The sequence below is a fragment of the Haemaphysalis longicornis genome, unplaced genomic scaffold (genome assembly GCF_048455015.1).
Source record: "Haemaphysalis longicornis isolate Haplotype H1 unplaced genomic scaffold, Haemaphysalis longicornis Haplotype H1 scaffold_13, whole genome shotgun sequence".
NCBI classification, from domain to species: domain Eukaryota; kingdom Metazoa; phylum Arthropoda; class Arachnida; order Ixodida; family Ixodidae; genus Haemaphysalis; species Haemaphysalis longicornis.
Window position 1 is genome coordinate 52,784,193 of NW_027526233.1, and position 12,980 is coordinate 52,797,172.

General features: G+C 46.7%; 1 pseudogene; it reads left to right on the forward strand.

Annotated features, from left to right (window-relative positions):
* The first annotated feature begins 11,287 nt into the window (after nucleotides 1-11,287).
* LOC144164061 (uncharacterized) lies at nucleotides 11,288-12,626 on the forward strand (annotated as a pseudogene).
* Nucleotides 12,627-12,980: the final 354 nt, after the last annotated feature.

The window sequence follows — 12,980 nt, forward strand, 5'->3', positions numbered from 1 at the left end:
AGCCTCATCTTTCAGGGGTACCCAAAGACTGCCACAACCAAAAAGGCAATAGTTTTCCCCCATTTGAAATTAGCCCGTCAAGAGCTATCTTCCCGCAAAAAGTAGGCCTTGCTTTCACTAAGCCCCTCTAGGTGGAGCGATGTGTCCTGGCATCTCCGAAGTGCGAGGCGGCAAAAAGGCTTTCACTGGCGCTAGCGCTAGAATGCGTCCACTAGGCAAGAAATCCCAGAGTGCCCAAAAGGACACCATCAAATGTCATACCTTTCTGTTTGCTTTTTCGCTATTGTAATTTTTGTACGCCTATTTTTATAAATCATGAACCAAATAAAAGTGGGTTGTAGCATTTTGCGCCATTTTTGAACCGTTGTAGAATTTTGAAAATATTGGTACTTGCATTCTACACGCACTAAAATCCAGAGTACCCAAATGGGTACAATCAAAGTCTATTACTTTTGTTTGCTTTTTTATATTGAATTTTTGCGTTTATTTCCATGGAAAATAAAACGAATAAAAGTGTGTTACAAAATATTTTTGTATTTGCGCATTCTTGGGACTGAAGAGGATAAGGCCATGTTTGCTCATCTGTATTCGAAACGTGTCCCCTATCCTTCTGCATATTCGGTTTCTGCTATTTATGATTGCATTGAGTATGACTCTCTTTCACTACTTAAGAGTATAGTTCCCCTTTACGCTGCTTTCCTTGCAGAAGCCGATGCGGTTTTCTTCTGCGGATTCAGCCGCGTTGGAGGAAGTAGCAACTCAGGCGACGCTGGTTAGTGTAGTTCTCTTTTACGCTGCTTCACTTGTAGAATTCCGAGATGGCTCTTGTGCAGGATCAGTGGCGTTGGGGGGAGCTGGCAACTCCGGTGACAATGAGCATGGTGAACCGTGTGCTCTGTCCGTCACATTTTTAGATTTTCAAGTGTTCTAGTGGTCCTCCCGGCACGGCTGAGCTGCATGTGAGAAAGTTGCGGGTTATGCTTTGATCTGTGTGGAGGGTAAAGGAACAATTTCTGTTTCAACACGCAGAGGCAGGCTAGGAATTGGCGGGTGCCATTGGAGCAGCCCCTCAAGAAATCGTCATTGCTCAAAGAACACGACATGCTCCATTCGAGACATCTAGGATTTTATGCAAATAGGGGAACACTCCGCGTGTTCCGGTTTGAATTCGTTTATAAAATGACAAGAAGCTTCCTCTCAAGAAGTTCACCAAATTAGGCCACTGTCCTGCTCTCAGGAGAATGCAAACCTTCAAGAGTTTTGAAGTTTGCGGATGTGGAGCGTAATAATGCTCTGTTTTCTTTAAGCAGCTCGTTGACTACAGGTATGCAAGTCCAAATCTGCACCGCGCTCAGCGATAATTTCGGATTTGCGTGATGGAATGCTATTTCCCTAATCATAGTTGTATTCAAGTTTGCTTGCGGCACAATTACACAACATTTCTATCTGGTTGGCGGTGCTGTATTCAATTTTTCCCAGAACATTTTGTTTCATGCAGCTGTTTTATTTCGTTTTGATGTTATACACAAGAAGTAAAGGTTGGTGTTCTCTCTTATCTTTGTGGCTTGAAGATCTGCAAAGGATTCACTCGTGTTTTCTAGCGTACAACAACCATCAGTGAAGTTTCAACGACATAATGCCACTAACAAACAAACAATCGAAATATCTTTCCATATATAGAAATGGGTACTAAGTTGAAACTTACTTTCAAGTCGTTTCTGCCAATAAAAAAAAGGTTTTGCTTCGGAATTTTTAGGAACAAAGATTAAGTATAACACAACGTCTGACCAACTGGACTGAGCGAATAATGCGTAGAGAACACCGATACTCATATTTATGGAAGTGGGGCCATAACGCTACACTGTACAGCCAATTTATTTTGCGGTCGCCTCCCAACACTCACGAAATATAGATACCTTGGCAACAGGAGAAAGGTATAAACAATACGTACTTTCCTGGAGAATATGCTGAACAATTAAACTTTTCTGCAGATGTTTATATGAGTTAGTTTTCGCCGTTTTTATATGTCGTAATCGGTATGATTTTATCTTTCGCGGTCGCAGTTCAATACAGAGTGCACCTACGTCCCCAATGATCTGTTTAATTAAAAATCCAATTTGCGTACGTTTGGTTTTAGGACTTTTGAAGGGGAGTTTGTAACATTTTGTGCAGCGTGCGCATGCACCACACGTGTTCCTGCGTACGCATTTTCCCTCGAATGAGTTGCAATAGCCGCTTAGGTCAAGTAAAAAATTCAGAAAAGCTTTCAGGGAAAGCCCGCACACCACTATAGAGGCTGTCATGGGGTGCACCGTTCTCATTATATCGCCTGATAGTTCATCTCCTGTGCGCGCAATCAAAAAGTGTAAGCGTTAACTTGAAAGCGAAGTTTTAAAATGAACTGTTGGAGCTTGAACTGGTGATGAAAACTCACAGAATCTTGAATTCCCAATAATGATATGAATGACGAAACTGTTGTCATGAGCATTGCCGGACACATACAAAAGCTTCGGTATCAGTGTTTATTTGCATTGTTGCGGTGTTAGTAATCGTCCTCATAGGCATAGGAGGGGTAGTCGTCTTCCTCCCGGCGAGCGGTGGGTGCAAATGCATCCTCAGCGTTGTAGACTTTCACAAGCATAACTGGCGAAGCTTAAACTAAACCAGGGTGAATCTGCAGAAATTATTTATACGTGAGTACTAACAAACAATTACCACGCATTTGTACCACTTGAAAATTGTGGATTTGTTTTGTTCCGCCGCTGCAATACCCTGTGCTAATATTACCCATCGTCATATGCATCGTTATCCCCGTGTTCCGCACGCCAAGCACAGCACGCATGGTAGCGCTTAAGGAAAGCGCTGTAGTTTCTTTTTTTTCCCTAAGCCACTGATATAGCCGGGAACTCCTCGTTTGCCGTGAGGCTCGCTCTCATGAACAGTGTGCATATTCTTGCTCCGTGTGGTTTCTTCTAGCTGTTGTTTTTTCGCTACAGTGCCCGCACGTGCCATGAATGATCGGCGGTCGCTGCGAGGCACGCGCTCATGAGCACTCCGCATTTTGTTGGTACTGTTTCCTGCAACCCCAAATTTACGGCTTGTATAACGACTCCGATGTTGAAATTTTGTTGCTTGACAGCAGGATGAAGGCTCCAGAAACCATGGGAGTTAACGAGCCATGTGTTCACAAGATACCGGTCATGAGTAAAGCAAAGCTTTACTCTTCTCGTACAGCAGCTTCACCGTGCTAGGAAATGTGACATTCATTTGATCACTCGTGCGACGTATTCTTAGCAACGCATCACGGGACTCGACAGGCCAAACTCCGCCGAAGGCGGCATTCGCCGCTGATGTTGTGCGCTGCAGGTTTGACGCATGGGCTCTCCACAGCTCGTTTCCCCCTGAGCACGTGACTCCCGACGTGCATGTGAGCTGGGCCTTTAATGCGAGCAAAGCGCTCTCGTCTTTTCTTGGCGTTACGCGGGAGCTGAAGGCTTCGAGCTGTCGTCAACAAGTGTCGTCTGACCAAACTGCGGCTATCTTAGGGCGACAGGATTGGCTCAAACACCGGAGGCGACACCTCACTGTAGAAAAAGGCAGGCCAAAGAGGAACAGTGTTGCAAAAGAGGTAAATAAAGGGTTAGCCGGTGTAAAGAAGCTTCACGTAGGCCGAGCCAAACTTTCGCTGTGGATATCCAAGGTTAGCTGAGCGAAGCGGCCGCCACTATATCTGTTCCGATGATAGTTGTCCACATGTTTGTGTTCTGCTCTTCACGTTATCCTGTGAAAACATTTGTGTTTTTATTATTTGCAGCGAAAAACAGCAATATCATCATCAGCAGCAGCAGCGGCACCTATCTTCACCTACTTGTAGGCAAAAGGCCTCTCCAAAATATCCCCAAATTTGCAGGTCCTGTGCTGACTGCGACAGCGCAAACGTGTAGATATTATCTGCCTAACTAACCTTTACCCGCCCCCTCCTGCGCTTGCTTTCGCTACGGATCCACTGTGTTACGCTTAATGACACAGTGGTTATCCTTCATCGCTATACATGCACTGTCTATGCCCATTTCTTCTTAATTTCTACTACAATGTCCTTAAAACGCGATTGTTCAATGACCCACTCCGCTCACGTCTTGTCCCTTAATGTTACACCTATTATCTTTCGTTCGATTGCTCTGTGTATCACCATCAATTTAAGTTGTCCTTCCAGTATTTCAGACCTCATACTATGCGAGAGCCCTGGCTTCGAGCAGGGTGTGTAATTGATCTGAAGTGTAGGTGTAGTGGCGATCGTAAGGTAAGATCTAGAATTATACTATATTTGAGGGGGAACCGTAAGATGCTAGTACAAAAGAAGACTATCAATGAACTAACTCTAAGGCAGAAAGTTGAAGTATTCAGAATCACGCTGCAGAACCGATATTCAGGTCTAACCGAGGAAGCGGAGATTACGACACAGGAAGCCGGCGTACAAAAGTAGCAACAATGCATACACAAGTAGCCATATCTGAAAATGTAGAAAAACTTGAAAGCGCAATATGTACGCGTATAACTGCTGTACGCACGTGGTAAGGAAGCTGCAAAAGCTAAAACGAGAAAAGTAAACTATTATTTGTGTACGAAACCGTGTGCAAAATGAATGGTAATCATGCAGATGGTAGAGGCAAAAATGGCGAAAACACGGAGAACTCAAATTTCACAAGGGCACCATCGCAACCAGCCGTGGAAGAAGTCTTAAAAATAAATAAAACATTACACCGTATTATAAAGTGTGGTACGCCTCGAACTTTCAGGCATTCACCCTACCACAGGCTTAATCTTAAGCGGTGAGGTGTTGGTAGAAAAGTCGTTGTTTATTTTATTTCACGAAGTTTCACGAAGTCAACGCGATAAGCGCAGGCCGAGCCCAGAATGAAACCACCGGCTCGAGACCGCCTTTTAACCATTTTGTATTGTGCTTACTGGTGTATTGGGTAACAGAAAAGCAGAGGACTAAGATTCTCTCTTTTTTATGCTGTTCTGCGTCTTCCGCAACCTAAGAGAGCCACCGCACGAAGAACAAAGGAAAAGTAAAACTGCAAAAAAAGGAAGAAAAGGGTGTTTGAAACTTTACGTGTCGGGATGCGACAGAGCCAAGTATTTCACAGATATAAATACTCGGCCCACGTCGAAAAATGAGAAATAAATGAGCCGCGCAATGCGAGAAGAATAAAAAGTTAGTGCCGAAAATAATGCAGAACATCCTGAAATTGTCGTTAAAAAGAAAGATGTGACTGCAAAGTTAGCGCCAGCATTTCAAAGGGAATCTCGACGAAAAAGATTTTGACCGAGACATTCAGAGATTGGGAAAGCATTGTCATCGCGTGAAAAAGAAATTGTATAGAGATGAGTTTTATTCTTTATGTCAGTGAACAAGGAGTCTTCTGCGTTTGAACCATGAGGCGTTGGGAAACGAACGCCTTGGTGTGTGGTATATTGGAAAGTCACCATAAACTCGCCGCCCCCGAATCATTCGTGTATACCTCAAACCTATACGTTTTGTTACTTAGATATTGATTTTGAACATATTCTTTAACGACAGGCTATAGTTTGAAGAGCGTAAATATAGTTATGCCAAGCTCGTATACATCATCACTTTGATACTCCATTTCATTAGATTAGTTGTCATTAGACCCCATTTACATGACCGCTCAGTCTCCAATAGTCAAATTTCTCAACTTTTTGGTGCTGCGCCACCCGCGACGGTCATGCCCATGTTCGCCCCCACCTCGTTGTAGTGGTCTGAGGACTTGCACGCCTAGTTTCCTCTGCCTTGTCGGGGCGGCTTGAAGGCAATTTATTATTCCCCAGTTTTAATTCTCTTCGTTGAAGTCACTGTAACAGGCAGGCCTCGGATAGTCCAGGCTCAGGCGCTTCGCAGAGGCAAGCTGCTCACAAGCTTCCCCAGATTGCTCGTAATTGTTCAGTTCTTTCAACAGAAAATGAAATTGTACGTACCGAATTAGCACGCGACGGCCTCTTCGTCGCCTCAGAAACCGAAACGGCCGCATCGGTGGCTAGGATGTCCCGCTTTTGAGCCTCTTGAGCACCGCTTACTTTTCTAATGATGGGTAAAATCGCACCGCGAGTGCGAACCGCGGATGGCTCAGGCACCACAATGGTTGGCTGCCACTGCGTGAGAGATGGGATGTCTTCGCACTTTGACATGCCTGAGGCCATTAACAGGCGTTGCCAAGGAACCAAGGCTAGGCCTCATATTTTGTGCGAGGCATTGTACACCAATGAGGGAATGGTTACGGACCCCAAAACAGGCCATTTTGGGTTATTTTTCTTTTGGTAGTAGCTCACAAACTGTGGCATTCTCGTGAGATGTGGTATATATATTGAAGTATGCAGAAATAGTACATATAATATCCCTGGGTGACCGCAATGCTGAGAAATGATTCGGAATTGCTGCTTTTGAGGTATCAAGCTTTTGCTCTTGGCGGTACCTCTAGCCCCTGTACGCAAACCCTGCATGTATTGGTGTGAGGCGTGGACGAGCCAGCAAGAATGCGTGTGCGGAGTGCACGGCGTAACCACAGCCGAGTCTCAGGATTAGGCGGATGTGAGGCTGCGGCATCAGGGCTCAGCGCTGCCTAAAGGGACACTAAAGGCTGAATGAAATTTTCGGTTAACTGCAAGATCACACGTTTCATAGCTGTCTCCGCTTTTGTTCGAAGAGCAACTATGTGTTTTTCGGTGAAATATATAAAAAAATGGCATTCCTCTCTCCCGCTTCCCTTTCATTTTTTCGTAACGTTGACGTCACGCCACAAAATAGGACCGAGGCACCGGTGTTGTGTAGAGCGTAAATGGCTGCCGCTAGGTGCTCTCACGCTGGCAAAGGGAGCTTTTACGTATCCAACCTATGGCCGTCCCTGCGAGAACGTTTCGTCGGCTTTCATTTTTATTGTTTCTTACAGAGGGTACGAGAAAGGCGTTGCACTGCTGCAGTAGCCATCGTGTCCGCCCACACCAGACACCATCCCCCACCACGCCGACCGCCAACAAAGCAGCGTCAAGGACCGTTTTAATTATAGTACAAGCGCGGCTGCTCATCTAGGCGTCACTCAATCTGGAGCTTTCATCTCACCTGGCTGGGAAATCCCTTCCACATATTTTCTGCTCTCCGCTTATACACCATGGGCTGTTGTCAGGAAAACCTTTTTTTTTCGACTCAACTCTCCCTCTTCCAGTAGGTGTATACAGATCATCTGTGTACGAGGCTGATTTTGTGCCCGTGAAAGTCCACGCATCCCGTCTACATTGTGTGTACGCGGTCGTGTGTTCATTGAATGGCTCCTGCCCGCACGCCTTTGCCGTCCCTACGGTTACGTGCAGTCGAGCGGGAACATGCCAGCACTTACAGGCAAGTTCTCTCCTGCAGTTTAGCTGGCTGGTTTTTTACGAAGAAAACGCTACACAAGTTCACAAGTGGGCATTGTGCTCGCTGACACGCATCGACCTTGTGGCTCTCTACACTACCTTTGCAAACGCCCCAAACAAAAAATTTGAAGTGCCATCAGCACGATATCCTGCTTATTGCAAAGAAATTGCGAGCAATTCAATTTCGAGAAAACGGACGACCAAGATAGGTCTAGGAAAAACGGTATCAGCAAATGTTATTTGCTTCCCACTGCTGCTTAGCAGTACCGGGACAATAGCCAATAGCCCCCCCGTCAACCACAAAAATGCCTTATTGCCGTCTATGTAAAAATTTATGGTGAGCTATCTCCGCCTGTGGGTCCCTATGGTCACTCATAAAAAGGTAAATAAGGCTATAGCCAGTTAATGGAGTTTTTATGCATCCTGTACTAAATCCTAAAAACCCTGTAGTTCTTTTTACGCGATTATAGAACATCACAGTGTGCTAGTCTGTAGCGCCACCGTTATTAATATTGCTTTAGTCAGTAATGAAATATGTATCGCTTCAGTTCTATAGCCCAGCCATGATAAAGCTCTTACAGCTGGCTAAAGACCATAGTTTAGCTTGAAGTCTACAGACTGTAACCGAGTTGACACTGCCGCGATAACGAGCACAAGTTGTCGCTCCTACGTGAGCGTGACGTCACTCGCCCAGACTATATAAACCCTTCGTTATCGGCAATTAAGCGCTGTTCGACCCCTGCCGTCTGCTCGTTCACATGGTGGCAGCGGAAAACAGCCAGCATGACGACACCGCTTGCGTTGCTAAAACCGCCCGCATTGCCTACAACGTTCCTGCCGCCTCCGAAGCCCCTCGACACATCGCGAGACGCTTGGCGTCGGTGGAAGACCAGGAAAAGTGAGTTTGAACTGTTTTCCACGGCTACTCAGCTGAACAAGCAACCGAAAGAAGTGCAGACGGCGATGCTTTTAGTGACCATTGGAGAAGAGGCTGGAAAAGCGTAGGCTTCATTCAAGTTTGAGCCAGGAGAGGACACAAGCGATGTTAACCTCATCATTCAAAAATTTGAAGACTTCTACCAGCCCGCGAGGAACCTCACTTACCATGAGTTTCGCTTCGCCTCCTGATTCCAAAAAGAGGAAGGAAGTTTCAATGACTTGCTTGTCGAATTGCGAACGCTAGCCAAACACTGAGACTTTGGAGCCTTAGAAGAGCGCATGCTTCGTAGCCGCATCATAGTCTCTATTAGTGACAAGGGCCTGCAAACCCGTCTTACTATAGAGTAGTCGAAACCTGTCACATCCAAGAGCAAGGTAAGGAGCAGTTTCGGCAGATACGTGGCGCCATTGAAGGCGCCGAAACTGCAGTCGTAAATGCGTTGGACAGAGTGACAAATCCATGTAGCAAATGCGGCTACAAATTTCACCGCGGCGGCCGCTGCCCAGCAAAAGGAAAAGCATGCAAGAAATGCGGAAGATTGAATCATTTTGCCCAAGCGTGCACGCAGTCATCCTTCTTGCGCAGGGAAGATTCAAAGCGCAGGGAAATAAGAGAGCTGCATGTTGATGAAAGTTCAAATTTTTTTTCTGGAAGCTTTACCTTTAAGCACACTAGCTAGCGGCCAGTGGACCGCGACAGTTTGCGTTGAAGGCCGTCCGATGGTCTGCAAGCTTAATACAGGGGAAAACTGTTGTGTGATTTCAAAGCAAGATGTTTTGTCACTTCCGAGACAGACGCATGAAGCCTGCCGAGCTACGTTAACGAGTTTTTTCGGCCACAAAGGGACTGCGTAGTTTAAAGTAAAGTTATCCCTATCCGCGAACGATAAACAGCCAGATGAAACCTTCTTCGTCATTGAGCAAAACGTGCCGGTAACACTCAGCGGAGCAGCAGCAGAAAGCCTTACCTTAATTTTTCGCATCGATAGCGTCGAGACGCAGCAACTGTACAAGGCGCCGCAGCCTTTCGCAGATGTTTTCACAGGATTGGGACAGCTAAAAAAATTGCTCTACCTCCCCGCGAGGGGAACCCTGTGTAGATGCTACGCATCGTGAGGTTCACTTGGTGTTTCTGTTGGATTGATTCTGAAATAGTGTGAAACGTGTCGGGAACGTGTATGATTATTATGTTTTATGATTATTATTATGTTTTATTGGCCAATCTTGGTCAATCTCTCTAAGTGGTATGCTTGGGGCTTCACTGTCGCAACGACCTTTACTCCATCATTGTTGCTGTAAGTGCGAGCTCATTTTCTTTTACTGCAAGTGTTAATCATTGCCAAATCATGTGTCGTATCAGTAGCTTCTTGACGTAGTTTGAATAAGTCAAGGATATAAGGCGCGTTCGTAGCATTTGATTCTGTCTCGGTTTTGTGGCGCTGTGGGAAGAGCACCATGTACCTAGCGTTCTCCCCACAGGGTCATGGGATCGAATCCGGGTGCCGCTAAGTAATATTTTTTATAGTGTAGGGGGAGGGGTGTGGACGGACAACGCCGTAAGGAGGGACAACGCGAGTGAATGAGATGCAGTCGCATCTAAAGTTTTGTGTACGAAATGAAGCTCAGGCCTGGCGCCGTCGGTGTTGTTGTGCCAGCCAGAACGGTTCTGGTCACCATTGAAGAAAAAGTAAAGGCCGACCTTAAACGCAAGGAGGAGCAAAACGTCATAACCAAGGTAACCGAACCAACCGAATGGTCAAGCGATTAGTAGCCGTATTTAAAAGTGATAAAGTAAGAATTTCTCTCGACCCGAGGAGCTAAACAAGGTTATGCTGCATGAACACTACCCTATGCCAGTTCTAGAAGAGGTCGCGCAAGGACTACCTGGAGCTAAATAGTTTTCTACCTTGGACGCAGCATCCGGGTTCTGGCGAATAAACCTTTCTTAGAAGAGGTCTAAATTGTGCACAATTAAAACGCCTTACGGGCGCTATCGGTTTCTCTGCATGCCTTTTGGAATTGCTTCTGCTCTGGAAATATTTCAAGCAGCCATGCACCGCCTCTTGGAGGGCCTGTCTGGAGTAGCTGTTGTAATGGACGACATATTAGTCTGGGGCACAACGAAGGAACAGCATGACAACCACTTGACCGGTGTGCTTGCACGCTGCAGTGAGCTCAACCTCCGTCTGTACTCGCATAAATGTGACTTTTTGCAGGAGCAAATTCGGTACTTGGGACACGTTTTCACCACGCAGAGACTGAGCCTGCACCCCGATCGCGTCCACGCCATTTTGGACATGCCAGCACCGAGTAACAGTAAGAAATTGAAAGACTTCCTCGGAACAATGAATTACTTGCAGCGCTTCATTCCGATAATGTCTGTTCTCACCGCACCACTTAGAACCCTGATGCTCAAAGATATTGCCTGGGTCTGGACGGAAAAAGAGCAAAGCAGCTTCAATGACCTGCGCCAAGCCTTAGTAGCAGTGCCAGTGCTTGCTTACTTTGATCCGAAAAAGCCAGTCACCCTCTCTGTGTACACCAGCCACATGGGCGTTGGCGCAGTTCTGATACATGACGGCCGCCTTGTCGCTTTCTCGTCTAGATCGCTCAGCCATGCTCAGATGTGGTAGGCGCAGATTGAAAAGGAAGCTCTAGCGATTGTGCATGGCTGCGAAAAATTTCACGATTATATTTTCGTCCAGTCTGAGGTTACGGTGGAAACCGACCATCGTCCGTTGGTGCCAATTTTTAGCAAGCCACTACACCAGTGCCCACTTCGACTGCAACGAATGCGACTGATATTGCAGTGATACGCCATCAATCTACTGTACGAGCCAGGAAAAGAGCTGTTTTTGGCTGATGCGCCCTCGTTTTCGAAGCAAGGCCTTATTGACGGAAGAAACCAAGCGTTTCAATGCTGACGTCATTGCCCGCGTTCCAGCTTCCGAGCGTCGCCTCGAGGAGCTCCGTGCACCAACCGCCCACGATCCTGCTCTGTCGACCGTCCGATCCTACGCCGAGACTTACTGGCCGGAAAACAAAGAGAACGTCCCAGAAAGTGCCAGACCATATTGGGCGTATCGACAAGAGATGCATACACAAGATGGACTCGTCTTTCGCAGCAATGAGGTAACCGTACCAAGCACTAAGAGAGCTTAAATCCTTCGTCTTCTTCATTGGCCCACTCAGGGGTGCGAAAGATGAAAATTCAAGCAAGGAGTGTCAAGTTTTGACCATCAATGTCGAGCGACATCGACCAGGTGGCAGCATCATGCAAAGTTTGCCAGGCTCACCAAAAGAAAACAGGACAATGCCTCTACTGCCTCATGATGTCCCCACTCTGCCATGGGAAATAGTTGGGAAATACTCATCACGGTTGTAAAGTTTGCCATCATTGTAGACTTCTACTCATTTGTTTTGAAATACACGAGTTTCAATACACAACAGCCTAGCACTTGAAGGAGTGTTGCGCGAAAGGTTTTTCTGTCCATGGCCTACCAGTAAAGCTCTGTACTGACAACGGGCCCACTTTTAGTAGCCACAAGGTCCTTGAATTTCTGCATGAACTAGCAATCGCCCACGTTACGTCAAGCTCTTATCACCCTCGAGCAAATGGCATAGCCGAAAGGGCAGTTCAAGGAGCGAAAATGCTGCTGAAGAAGTGTTCCTATAACAGCCCAGACTTCTATTTAGCTCTGCGTAAGTTGCTCAATACTCCACGTGATGCTATTTTCAAGTCACATGTGCAGAGGCTGCTGAGTCGACAAACGAGAACGCTGCTTCCGGTTCCCTCCTGCTACTTGAATCTGTCAACATTGCCAAGCCGGGAGGTGCACTCCCGTCTAGAGGATATTTCCCACAAGCAGAGGGTCTAGTACAATCGAGGAGCTCGGGACCTGCGCACCCTCTCACCCGGTCAGAGGGCCTCAGTGTGCGACACGCACACACGGACATGGTCTCTGGTGGTTCTGCTGGGATCAGCGGGAGCTCCCCGCTCCGTACTGGTGAAAACACAAGACGTCCGAGAATTGCGACGCAGGTGAGAACAACTACGTGAGGTTCCAGAGCTGCCATGCCCCGACACTACCACAACACCTTCCTCAGTCTTGCCAGACTCCGGTCCCGTTCCAGAGCCGCCACTACCACGGAGAAGCACTCAGGAATGTCGCGAGCCTAGTCGGTACCCCCTGCTAGAGCGACCTTGATTTCACCAAGGAAAGGGAGATGCAACCGAGTTGACACTGTCGCGATAACAAGCACAAGCTGTCCCTCCTACGTAAGCGTGACGTAACTTTCCCAGCCTACATAAACCCTCCGTTATCGGCAATAAACCGTTGTTCGACCCCTGCCGTCTCCTCGTTCCCACAGTCTTGGAACCATTTAGCTGTCTTCTGTCAGCTATTGGAAAGAATGTGTACTGAAGCTAAAAACTGACAGCCATAAAAGCTCCTTTGGCTGGCTATGAGGTCTTTAGCTCTACGTACACAGATTTGAAACCATTCAGCTGTATTTCGTGAGCTTATGAAAAGAATTTCCCGTAAAGCTTAAGAGAGAAAGCAATAAAAGCTTCTGCGGCTGGCTACACAGCAATAGCTAACTGTAAATCT